We start from the raw sequence: 14,285 nt of genomic DNA, 5'->3' as shown, positions 1-14,285 counted from the left end.
CTTTTGATATAAAAACACATCTTCTCAGTGAAGAAATTACTAAGTGCAGCACTGATTGCATGGGTGGGTTCTGGTACTTGTTTGATAAGTGCAATTTACATCTGTTACGTACTGAGCAGTTATCTCACTTAGCCATGGTTGTCCAGATATATAATAGAAAAGTCTTTTAGAGAACCAGAAAGATAAATGATGCACATGTAGACTTGGCCCAGCTGCATGGCTCAAATTCTGATGTGTGCTCTGCTGTTGTTGACATTTACCCACAGCTTAATTGTGAACAGTGAACACCGGCGAGCATAAATAATGTGATGTTTTATATTCCAATCCTTTAACGGGTAATCCAGATGAACTTGATTGTCGCCCTGAGAAGGGTGACTTTTAAAATCCCGAGTTATGATGCTAATAAACTATCTGCTTTCTATGATCTTTAAAATAATAAATAAAAGGGATGTCACCAAGATAAGACACTGAATAATAAAGCCGATGGGCATGCAGTAGACATTTTAAATTAATTTCACTCTAAAAGAGAAAGACATTGATCAAAACCTTTTAAACACAGTTACTAATATCCCACTGATGCTCACAGTCATGTCTATACTACAGTTAGGTCTATACTACTTGGACTCGAAAAAAAAAAAAATACATTTAATGTTATAGACCTATTGTCCTTTCGACGTCTAGCGCTGTCAATGGGAGCTAATGTTGCTCCTCGGAAAGCCAAATAGTTCTGGAGTTGATACATGCTTCACCCAATTTATATTCATAACATTTCCCAGTAATTGACACACAACGCCACTGGAATCCAAGACCTATTTTTACCTGATTTTATTATTATATGACGCATTTCTGCTGCTTCATGCTGAGTTGTATGTTGTTTTGAACACCCACATTAGTTACAGAATACAGTTCTACTCTTGTAATTCTATTGAGTGTCATTGCAAGACTTGGCTTCAAACAAACATGTCAGATGTGACGATGTGGGAGGACATCACAACCCTTGATAGCATATACGTATGTATGTTTAGATAATTTTGTATTCTCCGGGTATATCTGGTTGAGATTAGTTTGTCCATTTTTAATAAGCCCCTTGCAGTGTCTAACCTTTGATAGCGCATTTTGGGCTTCACCCCCATTTTGCTGTCGCTGCAGCCATTTATTACTCAGATACCTCCTGTTGTGTTGAATAATTACAAATAATTAGTCAGAGAATTGAGGGTGAATACAATCATCAGGTGGTATGTGTCCGGCTGCTGTAACACTCTTCTCTAACTCTGTTCATGCTGTGAATCCATCAAGTCCACACAATCCTGACCTTTACAGCAAGGTGTTATGGGCTTGCAACGTCTGGTCTGGCCCTTCAGAGTATTCACAGGTATCATGCTTTTAGGGGAGATGGCTGGTAGTCAGACTAGCAGTAGGTACAAGAGAGAATGACAGCCCATCTGCCTCTCCAGACTGCTCTCATCATCACCGTCATCAGTGGGACAGAAATTCAGGGAGAGAAAACTGCTAGAAGCTCTGAAAATTATAATTTTTCATGGCACTCGCTTTTTGAAGGACAGCGAGGTCACATTCAAAGTAAAGCAGGAGGAGAAACTGACCCATCTTGGGTAGAGCAAAAGTGGCATCACTACTTACGGATGCTTCAAAATAAAAAATATTAAGTTCACGAAAAGCCACGATGTCCACCAGCAAAGAGAAATTTATCAACAGTGCCTCTTAGAGGCCGCCCTTGGACGAAGACACACTGTGTCCTTTTTGATGGGTCCACATTTGAAATTCATTTTTTCCCCCCAACTAGCCGTACTGTCTGCGATCTTTGTCAATTATTGGTGAAAAAATGGAGGGACTTTAAATGAGAACAATGGCATAGAAAGTCAGCAAATGACTTGAGTCCATCTGCATATATGTAGAAAATGGTGGAGGAAGTACAATCACCACCTAATTGCATTTAATTTCTACTCCCGATGTAAAACAGGAGGTTAACATAATATCACTTAACCATCTTCATGGTTCAGTGGTGCCAAATGACTTGCCTAATGAAAGCCAGTCTGACTCTCTAATGCTATCTGAATGGTCATTTCTTCCAAGACAAGACCCTCTTGAAAATCCAATTTTCTGTGGTTTCTTTTCTATGTCTAGTCACTTGTCATGTCTTTCGTCAAAGAGATTATTATTCCGTTTTCTTGCCTCTCTCTGGATCTATCATTTACAACAGGTAGAATGCTGGAATGGGGCAAATCCTTTCTGCTTGAACTCTCCCTATGTGTCAGTGGAAAGTGTTAAGCAGTACAAAAGCATTTGGGAGTTTAAAATCGGTTCCGGGTCTTAAAGCAGCTGCGGTAAGACTATTTGGAATCCATGTGATTTAAAATGTTATATTTTTGGACCCAAGCAAGCAACAAAGTCTACTTAGATAAATGCATCACACAAGTATATGGTGTTTTATTTGCGTTAAAACATGGTTATGATAGTGTATGGACATTAAAACTAAGAGAAATATTTCTATTTGTCTTCCATAGTCGCAGTGCAGCGGGTACATTTTCAATATACGCAAGGTCAGGACTTTCTAAAATTTTAGTCCTCAATTCGGCATGCTTGAGGTCACTGTCATGTTGTAAAGAAGCAGTTAATTTGACTGTCAAGCTGATGGCACAGCGAAAGTACTGGAAAAGGCTCGGAAAGCTAAGTCTTTATACCCGCCTGTGCCATGTACAGTGGAGCGAATAAGCGGACATGAGAGGTCAATCTCATTAAATTTAAAATACTAGGTTAAAACTAGAACTTGTGTATGGAAATGTGTTTGATAGTGTTGTTCTAACACTAACTAAACCAAATTTGAATGTCTCCCTTAGTCAAAAACGAGAGGACCTCTCGCCTCCTCACTAGCAGCCAAGGCATTATAATATAATTTCCCAAAAAAAGGAAATAAAAGAAAATATAATAAAATCAGTATGAGTACAACACTATCTATGTAAAAAGTACAAATAAGCATACTTGTGTTCATGTTAGAACAACAGCTTCACAAAGATGACCTTTTCCAACCCAGTTTTTGTGAGAATCTTTGCTTCTAAAGTCAAAGCCTTCATGCCAGATAAGCGCTTGTGCATTTTAATCCCCACTCTGCTGACTGGGACATCTTGTTAAATAACTGCCGTTCACCTCCTCTCTTTGTAGATGGGATTTCCTTATATAAGTGCATATCCAAGACCTGGGATCCACGCGTATTGTATAGGTCCATTGTGTCAAACTGAACCTTTAACTGAAAATAGCCTTCGAAGTCCAAGGCAGCATATTCCTAATCATAACATGGACCAATCTGCATCCATATTTGGGCTCTCGCTGATACTTTCTATTCCTTTAAAATAGCCTACGTTGACGACTTTTTACTGAGTTGCAAAACCAACTAACCTGTATATTTTAAGAAAATCAAGTCCAAGTAATGGGCTTTAAATTGAAATTAGAAAATTCCATTCTTGGACAAATGGTGTGGGGCTCCTGTGACTTTTTTCTAGCGATTTCTTTGTCAAACCCTTAGCTGCCATAGGCGCTACTAGACGTCCGATCCAATTGGACAGGGATTGGCGAATGAACATTTGTTCGTTAATGGAACTAAAGGTTAAGCCTTCACAGTGAGGCAGTGAGTTAATTTCAAGACTTTATGTCAGTACAAAAGCTTGAAAATCTTGATGAACAATGTTCCTTCGCATACAGCTTGTCCAGTTCAAACGAACTAGATGTCTATGAGTGATGCACTCATTTAAATTCACAGGAGAAGGATGAAAAATGCCACATTATTGGATGCCTTTCATCGTCAATGGCCGTGAAAGGGTTTTTAAAAAAAATACATAAAGATCATACTGTCATGGTCAAGACAAGTGGAGTCAAAATGGTAGAATTTTTGTAATGATCCTCATTAGCCTTACCTTGCTCTTCTCACCTGCTTTAAAGCGAAGTCAGAGCGCACCTTGTTAATATGCATCAGCCAAAGTTTTGACTGCAATACACAAGGTGGTATGTCTAATCATAGCTCTTTTCCCATTTTTTTTTAAGTTTAGTAAAGATCACATATTTCAGAATGGCATTGGGTTTGTGTGCTCCCGACTTTAAGGTGACACTGCTGTGTTCACCCTTCGGCAAGGGTGGTATTATTCAGTGACAATGTTTCACACTAAGGTTGAAGATGATGCAGTTCAAAAACACCGCTTGAGTGCTTTTTAAAATTCTGCACAGTCAAATGAGATTCAACACAAAAGCGTGTAAAGAATTTTGACTTCATGTATTGCCTAGTATTTCTTTTGACTTGACTGGATTAAGGAAAAATACATTATATAGATCTGTAGCTCACCTGACTTCCAGAGTTCACATTGGCTGCACTAGGCTCCAAATCCACGAAACCCTGAACAGAATAAAACAGAATCTTGTGAACTTTGTAATCTTGAATAATTTAAACTTGTAAATCTGTGGAAGTAGTACAATACTGAAAAAGTGTTAATTAAAGTTGCGTGTGACATTTATGAAACATTCTTTAGTTTTTTTATTAAAGAACATGTTTCCATCATGATCTGTATTATTTCGGAGAGCTTCAGAAGAAAACATTGGCTCGAACACCCCCATTTTGTTCATACAAAATTATAAGTGAAGTGAAGATGTGAATGAATTACAAGTGTGTGGATATTTAATACCACTGAAAATAAATTAGATGCTTTCAGTGCAGCCCACAGCACATCTTTTTACTAGGAATGAAATGAGAATGTGTGATGAATGGCAATTAACATTTAAAAGAAGAGCGCACCTCAATGGTAATGGCTATTATCCCTCGGCTTTGTGTGACTTGGCACATTGCAAATATTTAACAAGGTCCTCAATGGATGAATGCAAAGTGGCTGATAGAATTTCATATTGGGAGAGGAGTGGGAGCTGCATCTGAATTTGCTTGTCGGTTATGTCTTTATAATGAAGGCGGCTATGCAGCTGCACTAACAAGAACAAACAGATCTTTAAGCGTCATGCGCACACTACATCACAAACATGGGCATTTCTTCCCCCCTCCAAATAAAATAAACACTGGTGCAATAAAAGGCGTGTAAGAAAAAAAAAAACTATCAAAGATAAATACGTGCATCTGGTATTTTCTCAGTGTGCGTTTGCCATAAAGCAGTTCCAAATCCTCTTATTTTTGTTACTTTTCCGATGAATCTTTTTGTCAAGGCTCTGTCAAAGCAGGAGGCCCTGTTTTGTAAAGCTGGACCATTCTCATCTGTCTACTTTGACAGAAGCACTTCTAGGCGAGCTGGTTCCCACGTCAGCTGCGGCTCTTTGATGTCAACAGGGAGGATTACTTCAGCAAAACGCAAAGTTCTTGGAAGAGGGCGAAGAATATCCGCTGCCTGCTGTCCTTTTTGGCCTTTTTGTCAAGGACATTTGCTCTTCTCAACTACCCAATCAATCAGACCCCTGCTGGCTGAGGGAGCTTCCTTGTCCCTGTCACAACACAAGATTGGACTGGCTGCAGTGCTAACAGACTGTCAAGAAGCCTCTGGAAAAAAGGGCTCAAAAAAGCAGCTCTGCCCTCGAAAAAAAGTATTTCCATCACAGTGGGTGACTTAAGAAGATAGTTCTTAAACAGCCTCTAAATAGAATTTAGATACTTGTTTCAAGCTACATAATAACAGTTTGAAGAAACTTACATACACACACACCATATAGACACGTATACATATACATACAGATATACATATATAAGGTCAGATGAATACGCTACATAGCTATATGCATAGGTTAGTGCTTACAGCTGATTTAATGTCATAATGTACATAACAATTTTTAAAGAGGGGTCATTAAATTAACAACAAAACAAAACAAAAAATGAAATAATACAAATTTGGAATCCAAATGCTCCATGGCAAAGAATTTTTTTTCGTGTTACACCAGGGACATTTTTTGGCTTCGGTTACTGATTCAAATACCTGGCATGGGTAAATGTTCACTCGCTGCCACCTTGTCATTAATATAATAGCTAATTTAAGGTTGGCGTAGCAATAAGATTGACACAATTACCCTGATTACAAATTGTTCAAAAGAATGGTAAAACTTAAAAGAAACTGCATGTCAAATAATTTTGCAAGGTTTCTGAGGAGCTCCCTTTTCCAGAGGCACTAATGATAATGGAAGGTTGCCTATTACAAATGCCACTTTCTCTCCTGAAACATACTTTTATAGTAGTCACAAATTATTCTAAATCTTTATAATAGGTTATGGAGGGTGGGAATGCCTTCATCTCCCAAGTTTGAATGACCTCTGGCTGTAATGTGCTAAAGGACTGCCCTTTGGGAAGCCATGTGCTTCCCGAAAAAGTGTATGCGCTGTAAGGAACAGAAAGGAACAGTAACAAAGTGAGAGTGGGTGCTTTTAGTGCTATTTCTGTCCTTTGTGAATCCAGGTGAGTGATGTGAAGCTGGTGCTTGTCTGCTCGACTCAGCCTCAGGCACCATTTTCTGCTTTCTCTCTCTTGCTTTTTTTAAACTGCAAATTGTATAAAAATACTAAATAAAAAGCGTCCAAATGTCGTGAAGAGAAGATGGTTGTCCTTGTGAAATTGAATTGAATCGATGCGGTTTGGCAGCAAATGAACGTCTGTTCCGGTCAAATGGATTGGATGTTTAACTGTCTATGATTATCAATGGCACTGAAAGAGTTAAATGCATTTTCTAAATAACGGCTCTAAAAATATAGTAAATTGTTGCTGTTAACCTTTGTTTCTATGCTGACATGAAATGTAAGTTGCCTGTATTCGAGAAAAAGAGTGTTATAGTCACCTGAGTGTGCCATGTTTGCTATTTGTTGCTGAAAAGCAACAGTGGGGAAATTAGGTTTCGGGGAAGAAATGTTTCCACTCTCGCCTGGCGGTGCATGTTATACAAGAAGATGACTGCATTCTGGATAACCTTTCGGCCTACTGCGTACAGGATGGTCAACAAAAAAAATATATTTCCTAAAAGGTGCATGTCCCCAAGGATGCCGACATCAGTGCGATGATGAATAGACAAAAATATCGCAATGGGGGAAAATACTTTCTAGGAATTCTTGTTATTGGATCTTATTTTAAACGAAGGAAATATTTCTACTAGAAATAAACCAGGGATTTAAAATGTGCAGAGATTTAAAAAAAAAGAGCCCACCAAAGAAACAATATTTTCTCTTGTGTTAATTCAAAATGGCTGGAATCATATACGCAATATATTTGACTTTGACAATATGTAAAGATTCTTCCCGCACAGTCCTGTCTCCATCTGTCAGTGTACGGGTGGACATTTGTTTCAACATTGCTGAAGTGTCATTGAATAAAACCGACAAACATTTAGGTGGAGAGCTGGCCTGACTCTAAAGCAGTCTGTGAAACTGCAAATATCGATTTCTTGTCCTGGGCACACAAACAGGGTAGCAGGGTGAAGTACCATCTTTATCTCGACTTTTCATCACTTGTGTGAGTGATAGGAGAAGCCCTCCGCTAATAGGTTTGTCCTCTACACGCGTAGTTCAGATGGGCAGTCCGCCGCCATGTGCACACGCCCCGACAAGCCTGTTTTCAACTAGTTACAGTATTTGACAAATGAATTGATACTATCTTGCTCGCCGCAAATACATTGACTTCAATGAAAGCAATTCACGGGGACGTTGTGGTATTTATAAATGTCAACTTAGGTAAAAGCCGACCACAGCAGAGGCTTTGTAATTAAAGGTCAACATTTGTGATAAAGTTGTTGTTTTCTTTCCAATTTCTTTTCGGGCCACCTAGGAGACCAACCAACACAATCGAATATCCAAACGGAACCAAATGCCTTTATCTGACCAATGTATTGCAAAAGAGGCAAATCTAAAGTTTTACTATTATGCTAAACATATATTTCACATTGTTCACCATAGTGTTGGCATGAAAATGGCAACTAAGTACAACCACAATTCAAAGTTGGAACATTGTGGTTTAAATACAAGCAGAATACAAAGATTGTTTTAATACATTAAAAATGGAAGAAAGTTAATCTTCAATGTGATAAACATTTTTTTTACAAGTAATCATTAAATTGTTGAAACTTGTGGAATGACTTCCCGTTCTTGCTTGCGTTTCAGCATCTTAATCTGTGCTCCGTGTTGACATATTTGATGCTTCATAATGTGGCACACAGTTCAAATGGGAGACAGATAAGGACTAAAGGCATCCCAGTATAGTACCCATGTATACATACACATCATTAAATCCGTTTTTTTTTATACTTAACATAATGTCCACACATTATTGGAACTGTGGTTGTGGTATCAGAGAAAACCCGAGTCACGACCACGAGACATGTTCACACTTGGCTAAATACCTACAATGAGAGTTAGCCTCAAGTGGTCAGCCGAGACTATCGTGCTAACTTGGCAGTGATGGATTGGGTTGCTGCTCGGGAAATGATCACTTGGGAGGAGCAGCAGGCTCAGAACATTGCTTTATACCATGTAGCCATGAAGTGGCTGTCGGGTGAAAACAGCTGCCTCACAGATGAGACGTTATGTTTCACCCTGAAATGGTCAGTAACCGCTCATTCTGTATAAACAATGCGACATTTTCATCTAACAAATTGCCCCTAACTTTTTAATTTCATCGATATCATTACGAATGACAACCGTATAGAAAATGAACAGGAAGTGGCGCCGAGTTCTTCCCAAAAAACAGTGGAAAGTCACCAGGCAAGAACAAAAAGGGGCCTGGATTTGCCCCCAAATCAACAGTGAGCGAGTTATTAAAAAAACAACAACAGGATTAATGACCTGCAACTGCTTAGAATCAATAGGAAGTGACCCACAGTAAAGAGGAATCCATCCCAAAAATAATACACAGTGACTAAAAATCAACACTAAGTGACTCCCAAAAATATAAAAACACAAAGTGGGAAGTGATTTGAATTTACTAAAAGCAAGTAAGGCTCTTTGTTCAGCCAAAAGACCAAACACATCATTTGCGCACTGTGCCTTGTCATCTTTAAAACAGTTTCCTGACACAAAGCACATTTCAATAAAAGGTCATTATTGACATCACTTGCGAGTCCGAGCCTGTAACAAGCAGTGAACGTGTCAAATTGCCATGTTCTCAGCGGAACGCAGTCTAGATGATCCTAAACGCTGTTGCATTGACAGAACAAGTGGGAACACTTTATGGCAAAGCGTTAGGAATACAAGCAGAAAGAAGCGATATCATCTATTACAAGGAAAGGCTGTATTGAGACACCTTTAAAATTTCACATCTTGTGTTGCCTAAGGGCAGGACAAGTGTCCTTGTTTGTGTGTGTTGTTTGGAATAAAGCATCTAGGGAGGTGTCGGGGAGGGAAACTAAAACAGCTCCTGCAAAGCTAGCCTTGAATTATGGCCCTTGCATGACAATGATGGGTTTGTTATTATTTTGAGCCAAAAGACTATGATTAATCATAATATTCATGAGGCTCTAGTCAGTTAGAGAGAGAGAGAGAGAGAGGGGGTGACCTTGACTTCTCTCATTGTACATATGCAAGCCCCGGAGTTAAGGAATATCAAAGGGGACACAGTCCTAGAGATGTGAGACCGAGACATCAGCCACATCCATGACAGACCTTTGGGCCAGAGCAACACTTACAAAGCCTGTAAGAGAAGTGCAAGAAAATATCTAGACTTGCAAGTCCACAGAGTATGAACTGAATCCACAATAAACTCACCCCATTTTTCTTCCTTGATTGGAGAATGGATGGTCACCTGAGTGTTTTGACGTTGTAAATCATAATGTCAAGGCCAGACCCACTCACTTTTATTGAGTTCAGAAGGTGATTTTTAAATAATACTAGCAAATTATCTCAGATTTGCATGCATGAAAATACAGTAAGGAATGGTCGCAGCTCAGTTTTTATGCGAGTCTTGGTAGAAATCAATTTGTGTAATCAATATTTCACACTACTGCTAATTTATGTAATCAGAGCTGCGTAGCTATCTGCTGTGGTTGCTTACTGAGTAGCAGATAAAAACTGCAGTTTTGGTGTTGTGTTAATTTATTCAACAATTTGAAAGTTTTGGATTTATCGAGTAACACAATTTATTGGGTAAGACAATTTAGAGATCGGCATGTTTTGACACGGCACAGCATGAAAACAAATGCAAGCAAATTTCTGTACCAGCAGTGGACAAACAATTAGACTTTTGTCACGACTGCGCACTTTGGGAAGACTTATTTATTTGAGCGTTCTTATTTATTCTGTGCTGTCTCCAATTTCTGTCAATTTATGGCACTCCAAGGAAGGCACCTGATGACCAGATAGACCAACTCAGCCTTTCTGGACATTCACGTTCTGCAGCGCCAGCATTCGCTGTCAGGGACATTTAACACAGAGTTTGCATTATTTATGAGACTACCTTTTGAAATCTTTTCCTTAATTATGTTCCAAATTTCCATAGAGAACCTGTTCGCTCAAACGCCTTGTAACGCGTGCTTCAAAGCCTGAGTACTGAGTAGTACAAAAGCTGTCTGTTGCTCCTCAGTGATTACATTAAACGTACCTAGCTCCAACTTTTGTTGGAGGTAAACCAGTTTTAACCAATTGTAAAGGCTTAAAGTGCAGCAGTTTCCTTGGTTACCTTGTCATCCAATCGCAAAAACACAGCCTGCCGTAAACCCTCGCCAACATCTCTCAACCTATAAATGGTTGATTAGGTTAGGAGACTTGGGTAGATCAATTCCAGGTAGCCATAGGGTACACTAATTCTAACGGAAGAACTAAATTGCTATTGTTTGCTGGTGAAAATTATATTACTCAAGATCACATTCAGAAAATTATCCTTGGGAAATTGTGTATATTGTTTGACATTTCAGTCTAAATAACATGTATTCACAACAAAAAAATCCTGCCTCCCATTCATGAGATTTAATATGTTTCAAAAGCACTCGAGAAGCAAACAAAAGCACAAAAGAACAACTAACAGAAAACGCATCCTTGAAATTATAGAGCTTATCCAAATATTTTGTCTGATCACAGAACCCTCTTTGAACGTATTTATCTTTCGTCTGCCAGAGGAGCCATTTAAAAGCATCATTTAGCACTTAAGTGCTTGTGATAATGTGGCATTGTATCACTGCCAAGAGAGTGACACAGGCTTCAACTGCAACATTCAGTTAATTTGACACAAAAGCAGCACTCACAGACAATAGTTTCAAATTGAGTATGTAGTATGTTGTAATCTTCTTGGCATACAATAACTCAAGGAAAAAAAATATTGGAAGCACTTTTTCTTTCAACCTACATATTGCTAAAAGGTGACCAGTTGCTCGTTAAAGTGTTTGTTTTTGGCAATTGACAGGTTCGATTTGGAACATGTATGGGTCAATTCATATTTTTTGGGGTGAATTATATTTATATATGCAGGTAGGGTTTTCCACTTATTTGGGGGCAAACATAAGAGATAAGCAGTAAACTTGAATTATAGTTAAATAGGTTTAAAAGGTGTTTTAATGGGTCATTTTCACATAATTCAGCAAATAACGGTAAAGATATGGCCCTGGACTTTCCCTTTATGTGTTACAAAGTTATAAAAAATAATTACTACTGCTTTGTTTGCCACATATTATACTACATTTGGCACCAATTTTAAGAGAAATCTATTTGAGACACAAATACATTGAGAGCCAGTTTATGTTGAATTTGTCCACTCCGTTAGATGTCCAGAATCTAGTGTCACAGTTTATAGGAATGAAAAGTCGGGTTATGATTTATTTGTTTGTCTCTATTTAGAATGTGTTGTTTAGATTTGTTTCAATAGTATTTTCACTCAAGTTGTCTTTGAGAAAAATGCAAAAGAATTGCAACTGCAAACAGTTTTACTGATGTACCTTTCATATCAGTTAGTGTGTCTTTACCGTTATCACATGAGAAATACACCAAAAAATTCACAGTAAATACACCAGGTGGCTGGTGTGGGAGAAGTACCAGGATGTTGTCAGCCATATTGTCAACGCCAGCTAAGCAGAAGCCATGAGAATGAAACTAAAACCAAGGTAAGGACCATACCTGTGAAATGTCGTAACAATTCCATGTCTTTACCGATGTCCTAAAAACTTGGTGAACATAATTACTTTGCTTTTTAATGAACTGGGCATGGTGTATGCATGCAGAACACTATCATTTACTGAGTGCCAAGAAATACCATCTACCAATGTCAAAGGCTGAGGTGGAATGTTGTGTCTTTACCGTTAATAAATTTTGTCTTTACCGTTATTAAAAGGTGTATACAATAGATATGTAGAGATGAAATACATATTTTTAAATATACAACAGATATGTAGAGATGACGCTAACATGTTATGCTATGTTTATGTGTATACTAATTCCTGCTTTGATTTGTAAAATTTCCAGAACATGAATCCATTTAAGAAAAAAGGCGGTAAGCCACCTGCGAAAAAATCTAATGCTGCAGCGATGCGCAAATGCAGGGAGAAGATTAAAAATGACCCTGGAGCCTATCACAAATATTTAGAGAAAGAAAGGGAACGATATCAGAAAAGAAAGGCACAAGGAAAGATTCCAAATATTCACCCATATTTTTTAAATTTTAATTAATTATGTTTTCATTAAAGTTCCAGCTAAGATATTTCCAGGCAGTGCTAGTGTTGCTAATTAGAGATAATCAGAATGCTTGAATTGCATTTTGTAAATTATTCATTTTCTGAAAGTGTCTTTACCGTTATTTGCTGAATTATGTGAAAATGACCCTAATATGTTATACAATGTTAATGTTTTAGTAATCCTTTTGAAAAAAACTTGAAATCAGGAACTGTTTGAATAGACGTTAGTCTCAAGATACCAAATTTGAAAAAAAGAAACACTGGAATTATGTTGTAAACGATAACATTAAATGTTCCTCTACAAAATTGCAGTACTTATGATCATAAGATAAATATTTTTTTGTTTTACCAGTTTACATAGATTTTTTTATAGACAAAAACTGTAAATATATGTTAAATAAGTGATAAAACGATCAAAAAAGAAGTTCTAAATAAAATATCAATATCTGATATGTACATTTAAATGTTAGGTAAAAGCGACCCCAATTGTCCTATTACATGGGGAACAGAAGTAGAAGTATGAACATGAAAATAAATATTTTGAATACAGGTAGAACATTTAGTTCCACAACATGAGACGTAACAGTTTGACATGTTTAAATTTAGCCGATGTTCCAGAACAGAATATTCCCGAAGTAATGATGAACGCAGATTTTCCAAATTTACACATTTTCTAAACCCTTGTTGCAATACCAAAACAAGACAGTCCTTGAATAAAATCATGGGAGCTGAACAGTTCATCACACAAAGGTGCAGGCGAATCTATTCTGAGGCAGGATGTGCTGCGTGACTGTGCTTTGGGGCGACGGCGTAAGCAGCAAGAAATGTGAGGCAGACACAAAATAAGAGTGAAACCTCCAGGAAAATGGAGGCGACCGGCACAGAGAGATGGATTTAGGAGATCTAAAATAATAGTGACATTGTCTCTAGACAGCACTCATTATTTCTCCATTCAGTGCTGAGGGGACATTGCTGAAATACAATACATTTGACAGCAGGAGCAGGGATGAGGCGGTGGCTTTCCACTGCCATACAGAATCAGCGTGATATTAAAGCTCCTGTCATCACAAATCACCATATTTTTTAAATTTTTATTTGCAGAGGAATGATATTTTGGATTAGCTTTTTTTTCTAGGGGGGGGGGGGGGGGGGGGGGGCTTGGGCAGATCGATATTACTTAACATTTCACATCATACAGGATAGAAACAATGTATGAGACAAACAACCAATCACAGTCATATCTAGGTGTAATTTAAAGGGTTCAACCAGGCTATCCTGCATGTTTTGGGGACGTTGGAGGAAACCGGGAAACCCACTCAAGACCGGGAACTTGCAAACTCCACATAGGAAGGTTCGAACCTGGAATTGAACCCACGATCTCAGAACTGTGAGGCCGACACTCTAACCACGCACCCACTGGGCTGCCCCCAATGAGTTAATGTAGGTTAAAATTTTATTAATATGTAATTAAATTTAAATTAAGTGTGCTGAAAACTTTGAATTCATCATAATACAGATGGCCACTTTCAGAACTAATCTCTTGCGATTAATCGTGATTTAAATTACTAGTAACCTTTGCCCAGCCTCTATAGAATCTGCTTTTACAGTTCCAGTTAAGGTTCCGTTTGATTAATATAACAAATCTTATCAAATGAGCTTTAATCA

General features: G+C 38.1%; 1 protein-coding gene across 4 annotated transcripts in view; it reads right to left on the bottom strand.

Moving 5' to 3' along the window:
• Nucleotides 1-14,285, bottom strand: part of asic4a (acid-sensing (proton-gated) ion channel family member 4a) — a 121,313-nt gene that overhangs the window by 79,861 nt on the left and 27,167 nt on the right. For all 4 annotated transcript variants that reach the window (XM_077616913.1, XM_077616914.1, XM_077616915.1 and 1 more), the window contains one exon: nt 4,349-4,399. The gene's annotated coding sequence lies outside the window, so the exon portion shown is untranslated. The remainder of the gene's footprint in view (nt 1-4,348; nt 4,400-14,285) is intronic.

Source organism: Stigmatopora argus, chromosome 13, assembly GCF_051989625.1.
Source record: "Stigmatopora argus isolate UIUO_Sarg chromosome 13, RoL_Sarg_1.0, whole genome shotgun sequence".
NCBI lineage: Eukaryota > Metazoa > Chordata > Actinopteri > Syngnathiformes > Syngnathidae > Stigmatopora > Stigmatopora argus.
This window is presented reverse-complemented; position numbering and strand designations above follow the sequence as displayed.